At 36.2% G+C, this 12330-nt stretch overlaps 1 protein-coding gene and 1 long non-coding RNA gene across 2 annotated transcripts in view; both read left to right on the plus strand.

Annotated features, from left to right (window-relative positions):
* MACROD2 (mono-ADP ribosylhydrolase 2) overlaps positions 1 to 12330 on the plus strand; it is a 2049910-nt gene that overhangs the window by 98417 nt on the left and 1939163 nt on the right. The window lies entirely within an intron of this gene.
* Positions 2272 to 10430, plus strand: LOC121012510 (uncharacterized). Its single transcript, XR_005782148.1, has 3 exons — positions 2272 to 2282; positions 5395 to 5397; positions 10320 to 10430. It is a non-coding gene; the product is annotated as an uncharacterized LOC121012510 (long non-coding RNA).

Here is a 12330-nt window from a genome sequence, read left to right on the forward strand (position 1 = left end):
GTGTGTGTGTGTGTGTGTGTGTGTGTGTGTGTGTGTGTGTTTGGGTTTCCCCCATGTTACCAAGCAGTTCTTTCAACACCAGCTAGATGTCTTACAATTAAACTCAATTCTGACATGCCTACCTAGAGATAGCCTCTGATTCTACAGGCCAAGGGCCCAGTCCTTAAAACTTGCACCCCCACTCCCACCTCCCATTTTAGACACCAGTAGCAAGTTCAGGTTGTCACTTGAGCTTCTGATGGACCAGCTATAGATTGGAGGTTCTAATGACCCCCTTCTTGGGTTTGATTAATTTGCTGGAGCAGCTCACAGAATTCAGAAAAACATTTTACTTACTAGATCACTGGTTTATTATAAAAAGATACAACTCAGGAACAGGCAGATGGAAGAGATACATAGGGCAAGGTATGGGGAAATGTTGTGGAGCTTCTATCCTCTCTCGGAGTGTGCCACTGTCCACAAATCTCCACGTGTTCACCAATCTGGAAGCTTTCCAAACCCTCTCCTTTTAGGTTTTTATGGAGGCTTCATTACATAGGCATGATAGATCAAATCATTTGCCATTGGTGATTGATTCAACCTTAACTCCTCTTCTCTCCCCAGAAATCAGGGGGTGGGACTCGAAGTTTCAACTCACTAGTCATAGTTGGTTCCCCTGGCAACCAGTCCCATCCTAGGTAATTTCCAAACGTTACTTCACTAGCATAAATCCGGTTGTGGTGGAAAGGGGCTTTTTATGAATAACAAGGCATTGGTTTACCTTTATGTTTCTAAAGCGATTTCAGGAACTGAGGCAAGAGACCAAACATTATGACAAAAGATGGTCCCATTGCTGTTATCATTAGGAAATTCCAAGAGGTTTGGGAACTGTGAGCCAGGAACTGTGGATAAAAACCAAATATATGAGATATTTTGGTCATTTGAATAACCAAATACATATTCCTTATGAATTACAGTACTGCAGGCTGCCATTGCAAAATATCAAAGTTCAGGTGGCTTAAACAACAAAGATTTATTTCCTCACAGTTTTGGAGGCTGGAAATCTATGACACGATATTGTCAGGTTTGGTTTTTCCTGAGACCCATTATAGATGCCTTGTCACTGTGCCCTCATATGGCCTATTTACTTTGTGTGCACATCTCTGGTGTTTCTGTCCTTATCACCTCTTCTTTTAAGAATACCAGTCAGATTACATTAGGGCTTACCCTAGGGCCTCATTTTAACTTTAATTACCTCTTTAAAATCCCTGTGTCTAAATACATTCATGTTCTAAGGCACTGGGAAATAGATATATGAATTTTGGGAGGAACACAGTTCAGTATATAACATCCAAGTTGAGAAGGACTACTTCATTGTGACTAGAAAAATTTTATTATGTGGACTCAAATTGGGTCATCCAAGTCTATCAAGAGGTAGATTTTCTTACATGTTTAGGGATAACTCTAAATAGAGAGGAAAGAATCAATAAAAACGTCTTAAGAGGCAAGACCAGTAGGAAAAATGTTTGACTTTCCCCCCCTTATACCAGAAAATATCTACATTTAACATAGGGAATTTCATTAAACCTATATATTCATACCATTTTGATGGCCTGAAGTGAAATAGCACTCTTTTAGCAGTTTGTAATGAACTCATAAACAAGCATTGTCAATTGGTATGTTGTGGGGACCGGAAGGGTAGATTCTACTTTTCTTTGGAGCCACATAGCGATATTCCTTTCAGATAGGAACAAACTGGGATAAGCTTGTTATGTTTTTTTAAATAAATTATGAACACTTTAAGTGAGGGGAATCCTCTTAAAGGAGAATTTATTTTCAAGGACCAAGTTTTGTTTGAATTTTACCTTCAACGTCTGTGACTAAGGAAATTTTTTAAAAGTTGTGAATGCTTTTAAATATTTCCATATTATGTATATTGATGATTTCTTTAAAATGCACCCAATTCATTTGGTCAGGGGTGAGGAGTTGTTTTCTGAGGTATATATTTGGCTTTTAAAATCTAAGTGGAAATACATTTTAAATGAAATATTATTTCTTTTTATTTCTCTTGTTTAAAGAATTTTTTTTTTCAACGTTTATTTATTTTTGGGACAGAGAGAGACAGAGCATGAACGGGGGAGGGGCAGAGAGAGAGGGAGACACAGAATCGGAAACAGGCTCCAGGCTCTGAGCCATCAGCCCAGAGCCTGACACGGGTCTGGAACTCACGGACCGCGAGATCGTGACCTGGCCGAAGTTGGAAGCTTAACCGACTGCGCCACCCTATTTCTCTTGTTTAATAGGTGCCCCTATTTCTCTTGTTTAAAACAGACACATTTTATAGCCTTCACATGTTAACAATCTAATAGTAAATTCAACTAAATTCACTCAGAGAAAGCTAGGTTACTTTGTAGGTTAAACTGACATTTGTGTATGAGGAGTCCCTTAAATGCAGCTTTTCAAGAAATAGTATAATTGTGTGAAACATTTCTGTCTCTCAAAATGATTTGGATGAAACAACATCAGAAGGTGTCAATTAAATGTTCCACTTGAAATCCAGTTAGCTTTTGATTATTCACATTAATGGAAGGAGAGCATAGACATGTAGACTCCTAAGAGGCCTTTAAACAAAAATTACTTCTTTTTAACATTTGAAGACATTTTGGTACTGCATTTGGATAAGGGTGTGCCTCATGTCCTATGACTTTATTGACAGTCTTTGAATTTTAAGTAAATACTAAAATGTAGTTAGTGGAATGGAATATATATGAGATTTAATACTCTTTTACACGTTTGGATTTCCTTCTTTTAAGAGTTAGAGTGCTTTACAAGACCCTCTTGTTCTCAAATGTACACATAAAAAGCAGCACATTTGACAGATAAATTCCAAATGATGGTTAATGTCTTTTGTAGAGAATAACAAAGCACACATTAGCTTAGGATTTTATTTATAATTTACTTTCATAGTTTGAAATTTATTTCTTATAGTTGATTTTACTATTAGATTGTTAATATATGAAGGCTGTAAAACGTGTTTGTTTTAAATAAGAGAAATAAAAAGAAATATTTCATTTAAAATGTATTTCCACTTAGATTTTAAAAGCCAAATATATATACCTCAGAAAACAACTCCTCATCTCCTGCCCAAATGAATGGTATAAATTTTAAAGAAGTCAACAATATTATACAATATGGAAACATTAAAAAACTTACACAGCTTTTTCAAAATTCCCAAAATTCATATGTTGAAATTTTAACACCCAAAGATGATGGTATTAGTAGATGGGGCCATGGGGAGGTGATTAGGACATGAGGGTGGAGTCTTCATGAATGGGATTAGCTCTTGTAAAAGAGGTCCCAGAGAGCTCCCTAGTTCCTTCTACCCTGTGAGGACAGTGAGAAAGATGCTAGCTAAGAGCCCAAGAGAGGGCCTTCACAAAAATGTGACGATACTGGCACCTTGATCTTGGACTTCTCAGCCCCTAGAACTGTGGGAAACAAATTTCTGTTGTTTATAAGCTGCCCAGTGTTTGGTGTTTTGTTATAGCAGTATAAGTAAATTAAGACGTATGTTTACAGCATTGTGGAGTTTGACAAGTCCCAAGATCTACAGTTGGCAAGCTGGAGATCCAGGAGTACTGATGATACATTTCCAGTCTGAGTCCAAAGGCCTGAGAACCAGGAATGCTGATGGTGAAGTTCTAGTCCAAAAGCAGGGAAAACCCAATGCCCTAGCTCAAAGACAGGCAAAAGAAATTCTGTTATTTGGTGGAAGTTCAGCCTTTTTGTTCTATTCAAGCCTCCAACTGATTGGATAAGGCCCACTAACGTTAGAAAGGGCAATCTACATTCATCATTCTGTCATTTAAATGTTAAACTCATTTAAAAACACCCTCACAGAAACACCCCAAAACCGTATTTGACCAAATATCTTGGCATCTCATGGCCCAGTCACACTGAGACATAAAGTCAACTATAATGATGACCTATCTCAAAGTCTTATTTGTATGTTTTATGTTTTTCATCAGGAACCTAGGCTAAGTTAATAACCTTTGATATCCAATTCAACAACAGTATAGTTAATAAGTTGTCAGTGATGACAAATCATTATCACGTACAACACAAATATTAAGTGGACTCTGGTTATTTGTGAATATGTATATGATTTTCCCCTGCATTGCTCTGGACACTGGGGATATAGTGGTGAACAAGATAAACTTGTTTCCCCCTGTAACTTATATTCCAGTGGGAGTGGCAGATAATACCCAATAAACAAACAAATGTCTATTAAAGTATTAAGTAGTGGTAAGTACCATGAGAAAATGAAACACAGTAAAGAGGTGCCATTTTAGACTGGTCAGGGAAAGTTCTGAAGGAATGGCATTTGTATAGAGATCTGAATGAAGTAGTGGAAGAAGTCATGTAACTTTGATATGCACATATCTAAATCAGTTTCCAGCATTGCTTAAGGTCTTTCTTTCTTAACTCTCTAAATCCTTTGACTAATTGGGTAGATACTGTGATGTGCCACCCAGATCTCACCTTCTTGAAATATTGTTGCTCAAGCTGCAGCGAGTACAGTGGGCAGAGAGCCCACAGCTGCCAGTGTCTTCAAGAACTGCCTCAGCTGCAGGGAGCCAGACTAGGAGTATCCCCTGGCCAATGACGGATTGCTCTGGGAATGCAAAGGTTTGGCCATCTTTGCCCAACTGAGGACAACTCTGAGGGGCCATTCTAGTTCCAGAGTTACCTGGGGGGTCAGTCAAGGCTGACACTACACTAGACCTTTATCACAATTTAACTTCTTCTTCTGTCCCAACCTGCTTCATTCCCCTCTTTTTTCATACCTTTGATCCGAAAGGCACTTCTTAATTAACATCCTGCATGCTATTCTTGGTATTGAGGTCTGCTTACCAGGGATCTCAATGTTTGCTCAGAGTTTTCTAATTTGCAGATTATTTATGGTCCTATCTCAATATTACTTGGTAGCCTGTTTTGTATCAAGCTGCAGTTTGCTTTCTGACAGAATCTTACATGTTGATGTGAACCTTACTTTTCTGATTCCAGCACTCTGAAAATGGACTTTCTCCATGAAGCACAGTTTAGAAATTGCTAAATAGATTGTATTTTTTTCCTAACCACTTTGCTCTTATTATTTCACTGAGAGAAAGATGCTGTTTCAGAAGCAGCAGTTTATCCTCAGTGCTTGCAATAGTACAGAATTCTAATATATTCAGTTATATTTGACTAGAATCTGGTCAGCATTAACTTCTTTTTCATTTATAAAGAGAATGACACAAATTCATATCAGTGAGTGGGATTTTCAGATTATCTCCATGCTGCAAAAGGAGAGTATCTTATTGCCATTAAGCTGTTTTCATCAAGTATCTTAGAAATGCAAAATTCCTCATCAAGACAGTATGGTATTGGCACAAAAATAGACACATAGGCCAATGGAATAGAACAGACACTACAGAACTGGAACCACAAATGTATGGCCAGCTAATCTGCGACAAAACAGGAAAGAAAATCCAATGGAAAAAAGATAGTCCCTTTAATAAATGGTGCTGGGATAACTGGACAGCAACATGCAGAAGAATGAAACTAGACCACTTTCTTATACCATTCACAAAAATAAACTCAAAATGGATGAAGGACCTGAATGTGAGACATTCAAACCATCAAAACCCTAGAGGAGAAAGCAGGAAAAAACCTCTCTGACCTCAACTGCAGCAATTTCTTATTTGACACATCTCCAAAGGCGAGGGAATTTAAAAGCAAAAATGAACTATTGGGACCTCATCAAGATAAAACCTTCTGCACTGCACAGGAAACAATCAACAAAACTAAAAGGCAACCGACGGAATGGAAAAAGATATTTACAAATGACATATCAGATAAAGGGCTAGTATCCAAAATCTATAAAAAAGTCACCAAACTCCACACCTGAAAAACAAATAATCCAGTGAAGAAATGGGCAGAAAACATGAATGGACACTTTTCTAAAGAAGACATCCAGATGGCCAATAGGCACATGAAAAGGTGCTCAACATCACTCCTCATCAGGGAAATACAAATCAAAACCATACTGAGATACCACCTCATGCCGGTCAGAATGGCTAAAATGAACAAATCAGGAGACTATAGGTGCTGGAGAGGATGTGGAGAAATGGAAGCCCTCTTGCACTGTTGGTGGGAATGCAAATTGGTGTAGCCACTCTGGAAAACAGTGTGGAGGTTCCTCAAACAATTAAAAATAGATCTAGCCTATGACCCAGCAATAGCACTCCTAGGAATTTATCCAAGGGATACAGGAGTGCTGATGCATAGGGGCACTTGTACCCCAATGTTTATAGCAGCACTCTCAACAATAGCCAAATTATGGAAAGAGCCTAAATGTCCATCAACTGATGAATGGATAAAGAAGATATGGTTTATATATACAATGGAATGCTACTTGGCAATGAGAAAGAATGAAATCTGGCCTTTTTTACCAACGTGGATGGGACTGGAGAGTGTTATGCTAAGTGAAATAAGTCAGGCAGAGAAAGACAGATACCATATGTTTTCACTCATATGTGGATCCTGAGAAACTTAACAGAAAACCAGGGTGGAGGGAAAGGGGGGAATAAAAAGTTACAGAGAGGGAAGGAAGCAAACCATAAGAGACTCTTAAATACTGAGAACAAACTGAGGGTTGATGGGGGGTGGGGGAGAGGGGAGGGTGCCTGATGGGCATTGAAGAGGGGACCTTTTGGGATGAGTACTGGGTGTTGTATGGAAACCAATTTGACAATAAATTATATATATATATATATATATATATATATATATATATATATATATATAAAATGCAAAATTCCTGGTAATGGTAAAAAAAGTCGTGGGCAACTTAAAAGGGGTAATTTAAAAAAAAAACTGTTTAATGTATTTTTAATGGTTTAATAACTTTTAAAAGGTTAATATATAATGTAAATTCCCATTTACTGTATAATTGGAGTAATTTGTGAATTACCTTCATTCTTTCTATATCAAGTAATATATGAATAATTATGTAAATTATGATTTATAAACATTATCACTAATTATTTTCAAACATGATGCCAAAGAAAAAGAAAATACATACCAAAATGTGTTTTGGACACACACACACACACACACACACACACACACACAAACACATAAATTCTGTACAAAATTTTAGTATATGAAGTCTAGAAATATATAATAATGATAATATATCATGACCTAGTGGAAAATATCCCAGGAATTTAAGGTTGATTGAAATTTGAAAATCAATCTGTTTAACCATATTATCAGGATAAATGAAAAAAATGTTCATCTCAGTAGACACAGGAAAAGTATTTGATAAAATTCAGTATGTACTTGTGACAAAAATTCTTAGAAAATTTTTAGAAGTATTAGTATTAGAAAAGGACTTTTTTCTTAATACTAGGGACATCTGTGAAAAACTCTCAGCCAATATCATACTTAATGATAAAATATGAATGCTTATTCCCTAAGATTGGAAACAAAACAAGAATGCCTATTCCCATCATTTCTGTTCAATATTTTACTTGCCTAGCCAGTACAATAAAACAAGACAAAGAAATAAAAGGCAGAGTAGAGAGGAGTAAGTGAGATAGTCTTTATCCTCAGATGACATGATTATTTATGTAGAAAATCCTAAGGATTCTACAAAAAGATGATCTTAGAACTAATAAATGAGTTTAGCCTATAAGATCAATACACAAAAGTTAATTGTATTTCTGTATACTATCAACAGACACCCGGAAACTAAAACTTGAAAGTACCATTTACAGTACTATTAAAAACTATGATTTATTTAGGAATAAATTTTAAAAAGTGCTTGAAAAACTGATCTACTGAAAACCCCAAAACTTTACTGAGAGAACTTAAAGAAGACCTAAATAAATGGGAGATCAACTAAATTATCATGGCTTTGGAGACTAAATACTGTTAAGGGGTCAATTCTCTGGAAATTGATCCACAGGTTAAACATGCTTCCAGTTGAAATCCTTGCTGGCTTTCTTACAGAAATTGATGAGATGATTCTAAAATTTATATAAAAATGCAAAGATCCTAGAGCAGCCAAATCAGTTAAAAAATGTTTTTAAATGTTTATTTATTTTGAGAGAGAGCACAAGCAGAGGGGGGGCAGAAAGAGAGGGAGTCACAGAATCTGAAGCAGGCTCCAGGCTCTGAGCTGTCAGCATGGAACCCGATGCAGAACTTGAACTCATAAACCGTGAGATTATGGCCTGAGCTGAAGTCGGATGCTCAGTTGACTGTGCCACCCAGGCGCTCTACAGTAGCCAAATCAGTTTTTAAACAAAGAACAAATTTTGAGAAATTACACTACCTGATTCCAAAACTTACTATATAGATCCATGGTAATGAAGACAGTGTCAAGATAGACACAGAGATCGTTAGACTAGAACATAGATCAGTGGAACAGAAGAGAGGGTTCAAAAATAGGTTAACATATAGAGAAACAACTGATTTTTTTTTTTAAGCAGGGAAAGGATAATCTTTTAAACAAGTTGCACTTGAACAATTGGACATCTATATGTAGAAAAAGAAACTTTACTCTTATCTCATACCACATACAAAAATAGAATCAAAGTGGATCACAAAGTTAAATGTAACTATAAAAAGTATTTAAGTTTTAGAAGAAATCATAGGGGAAATAGGAAGCTGAAGATAAACAGACCTAGAGTTAAATTCCAGGCTTGGTCTTGAACCACCTGCCATTATACTACCAATGCAAGCAGTGACTACCTGGCAAGTTATGTAACTATTCTGAGCCTAACTTTCCTTACTGATGAAATGGTGATACCTACAACAAAGTGTGAATTTAAGGCAACAATTCTCCAAGTATGGTCCTGAGTCAGCTGCATTAGCACCGCCTAGAAATTTGTTAGAAATGCAAATCCAGACCTACTAATTCAGTGAATTGTTTTGCCTTCCAGGTGATTCTGATAAGTGTTTTAGAACCACTGATACAAGGATTGTGTGTATTGTATGCTGAGTATCACAGTTTGCTGGGTATTAGGTACATGATTAATTTCAAAAACAAATGTCTGCCCCAACATACCTTTTATTCTCTTCAACGGCTATGCCCTTCCAAGTTTTCAAATTTTAGCATTCTTTCAGGATCCAATTAAAATTCCATCTACTTTTCAAATTCTTTCCTGATCGTAAATATTCTGTATTCCTCACTCCTAGTATTTATTATTTAGACCTGTGCTTCCTAGTATAGTAGCCACTGGCCACATACGGGTACTGAATACTTGAAATGTAGCTAGTCTGAATTGACATGTGCTATAAGTATAAAATACTGGATTTCAAAGGCTTAGTACAAAAAATGAATATATAATATCATTAATTTTACATTGGTTACATGTTGAAATGATAGCATTTTGAATACACTGAGCTAATAAAATACATTATTAAAATCAATTTCACCTTTTTGCTTTTACTTTTTAAATATAGCTACTAGAAAATTTAAAACAACATGTGGCTTATGTTATATTTCTATTGAACAGTACTGGTCTCAAGTTAGATCATTCATTTGCCAAAAACAACCTACTTAGGTTTTTTTGGATGGCCATTTATTTGTTATACTTCAGAATTGTGTAATAGTTAAGAACGTAGATCTAGTATAATACCACCTGAGTTCACATTCTGGCTGCACTACTTAACTTTTTTACTCCACTATAACATGGTAGTAATAATAGTATCATCTTTCTAGATTTGTGAGGGTTAAATGAGATAATATATGTACAATGACCATGCCAGGTTCATAATAAATGCTCAATAAAAATATTAATATTATTCTAGATACAGTGATCATGAAATAATTTTATTCAGAAGGGGATGAAGAGGTAGATGAAAAAAGACATAGGTAAGAATAATTTCAGAGTTGTCTCATAAGGATCTTTTTCATTGTTTGAAAAATTACAGAAATTGAAAAGTACTGGTTGTTAGTTCCATTACACAGACTTACTTTGTAGGTTAAATATTTATTCAGAAAAACTACTTTGAAGTAGATGAGTATTGAGTTTGGACCCTGCAGTTTTGGGGAGGAGTTGAAATAGCCATGTCTCCATATGTATTAATCCTGAGGATTAATGTTGAGCGTGTGAGCAAACAGGACTGGCAACATAATATGTGGGACTCAGTGCAAAATAAAAATATATGGCACCTTTTAAAAAATTATTAAGAATTTAAGGGTGGCAATAGCACAGCATTAAACCAGGCATGTGATCCTTGTAAGCACAGGCCTCAAGAAGCCATCCCTGCCAAGAGACTTGTAGACATTTAAGCAATGGAGAATATTTTTCTTCTAGTAAAATTTGACACTTCTTAATAAACAAGTATTGAATACTTCCTAGTTCTTGAGCACTGACAGACCAAAGATAAACGAGCCATATTTCCTCTCCTGTGAGAAGAGTTGATAGATACCAAAGGGAGAGCCTCCATTTAAAACGTAGGACAGAGATAATAGATAATATTCTTTTGGTACCAGAATTACTTTTTCTTTTTTTTTTTTTTTAATTTTTTTTTTAATCTTTATTTATTTTTGAGAGAGAGACAGCATGTGAGCAGGGGAGGAGCAGAGAGAGAGGGAGACACAGAATCTGAAGCAGGTTCCAGGCTCTGAGCGGTCAGCACAGAGCCTGACATGGGGCTGGAACTCACGAACTGTGAGATCATGACCTGAGCGGAAATCAGACACTCAACCGACCGATCCACCCAGGCGCCCCCAGGATTACTTTTTCAGTACAGAAATTTTTCTGTTTGTGCTGCTGTAACAAAATACCAGAGACTCAGTCGCTTATAAACAACAAAAATTTATTTCTCATATTTCTGGGGGCTTTGGAAGACCAAGATCAAGGTGCCAGCATGGTTGTGTTCTGGTGAGACGCCTCTTCCTGGTTCATGGCTGGTGCCTTCTGTGTCCTCACATGGTCAAAGTGGAGACGGAACTCTGTGGAGCTGTTTTATAAGAACACTAATCCCATTTAGCACCTCACAAAGACCCCATATCCTAACACTATCATCTTTGGGGGTTAGGAAATTTTTTTTTTTCTGAAAGTATAGCTGACATATGTTATATTAGTTTCAGGTGTAAACATTTGACATTTATATATGTTATGAAATGCTCACAATGATAAGTGTAATTATCATATGTCACTGTAAAAAGTTATTACATATTACTGACTGTATTCCCTATCTCTGTCTTATTTATTTTATAACTGGAAGCTTTTACCTCTTAATCCCCTTCCCCTATGTCACTCAGTATTCCACAACCCTTTCCTCTGGCAACCACTAGTTTTCTCTATAGATATAAATCTGTTTTGTTTTGTTTTTAGATTCCACATATATGTGAAATTATACAGTACTTGTCTTTCTCTGTCTCACTTAATATACTCAGCATAATATCCTCTAGGTCTATCCATGTTGCCAAAAATGGGGAGATTTCATTCTTTGTTATGGCTGAGTAATATTCTATTTCATATATATATATACATATATATACATATATGTATATATATATACCACATCTTCTTTATCCACTTATCTGTCAGTGGATACCTAGGTTGCTTTATCTTGCCTATTGTAAATAATACTGCTATAAAAATAGGAGTGCATAGAACTTTTCAAATTAGTGTTTTTGTTTTCTTTAGGTAGATACCCAGAAGTAGAATTGCTAGATCATATGGTATTTCTATTTTTTAATTTTCTGAGGAACCTCCATAATGTTTTCCATACTAGCTTTACCAATTTACATTTCCACCAGCAGTGCATGAGGGCTCACTTTTCTCCATATCCTCACCAATACTTGTTATTTATTGTCTTTTTGGTACTGCCAATCTGACAGACATGAGGTCTGTCACAATAAGATATTGTGGTTTTGATTTGCATTTACCTGATGATTAGTGTTATTGAGCATCTTTTCATGCGTGTGTTGGACATCTGTAGGTCTTCTTTGAAAAAATGTTGGGGCGCCTGGGTGGCTTAGTTGGTTAAATGTCCAACTTCAGACTTTGGCTCAGGTCATGAGCTCACGGTCTGTGGGTTTAAGCCCTGTGTCGGGCTCTGTGCTGACAGCTCAGAGCCTGGAGCCTGCTTCAGATACTGTGTCTCCCTCTTTCTCTCTGCCCCTCCCCCACTCATGCTCTGTTTCTCTCTCAAAAATAAATAAACATTAAAAAAATTAAAAGAAAAAATGTCTATTCATGTCCTCTTCCCGTTTTTGTAATCAAATTGTTTATTTTTTTAGTGTTTAGTTGTATAAGTTCTTTATATATTTTAGATATTAAT

The sequence above is a fragment of the Herpailurus yagouaroundi genome, unplaced genomic scaffold (genome assembly GCF_014898765.1).
Source record: "Herpailurus yagouaroundi ecotype Mexico unplaced genomic scaffold, PumYag 196, whole genome shotgun sequence".
Classification (NCBI taxonomy): domain Eukaryota; kingdom Metazoa; phylum Chordata; class Mammalia; order Carnivora; family Felidae; genus Herpailurus; species Herpailurus yagouaroundi.